Raw genomic sequence first — 1048 nt, forward strand, 5'->3', positions numbered from 1 at the left:
TATTTTAATAATCGATTAGTCGTCGATTAATTGTGGCAGCCCTATTTGAATCCACTGCATTATTTTGTCTTTAGAGAAAAAGCCTGTACGGGCAATTATTTCTTATTTGGGGAAACTAGTACTTTAATTCAACTTGATTTTTTTTCTTTCTTTTTTTTTTTTGATTGGTAGAATTCAAATGCGAGGAGAAGAATTTCTTCTTTCTAACATTTGCTCCTGGGAGCCTGAGGGGAACCCTGATCTTCATTATTAAAATTTTTGTCCATTGTTGAAGGACTAATTCTCATTGTGTGTTTTAGCTCAATAAAACTTACTTATGGATGACATTTATGCAGGTAAAGCACAATTCACAGATAATAATCACAGTTCTAGTGTTATTGGACTGAATAACTCAAATGCTACACATCTTTCAGCATCTTATTTACATCCATTCATACAGCCCTCCTTATTGAATACAAGCAGCAGGTTTTGTTTACTGTAAACAAACTGATGAGCGCCGCAGGACTGGCTGGAGTTCCCCATGATGCACAAGGACACTTCAGCACAGAGGGGGCTTCGTATTGAACCGCTGTCCATCCAACTGGAGAACAACCTCTCACTTCAGCCACGGTTTCTCTGAATAAGGCTTCTTTCAGTAACTCATACACAAAGACCTACAACCTTTGTGCAACACACAATTTATTGTTTTGCTCCCTCCTACCTTTTAGTTCTCCTTCCTCTGTTCCAAGCTCTGTATTGACTGGTTTCAGCGAGTTACTCGTGTGGAAACGTGTGTGTGTGTGTGTGTGTGTGTGTGTGTGCACCTTGTCGTACAGAATACAAATGGGCGATTGGTTCTCTGATTGGCCAATACCTGGTTGATTGGACTGTTTAAGTGTGATGCTAGTATGCCTGTACACACAGGAACAAAGTAAGACAACAGCAGCTGACAGCCAACATAATTAATAGCAGCCACAGTGTCTTTTTCCCCCTAAGTCAATAGTTTGCAGTGACAGCTGAGAGAGAGAGAGAGAGAGAGAGAGAGAGAGAGAGAGAGAGAGAGAGAGAG

Source organism: Austrofundulus limnaeus, unplaced genomic scaffold (assembly GCF_001266775.1).
Source record: "Austrofundulus limnaeus strain Quisiro unplaced genomic scaffold, Austrofundulus_limnaeus-1.0 Scaffold68, whole genome shotgun sequence".
In the NCBI taxonomy this organism is placed as follows: Eukaryota; Metazoa; Chordata; class Actinopteri; order Cyprinodontiformes; family Rivulidae; genus Austrofundulus; species Austrofundulus limnaeus.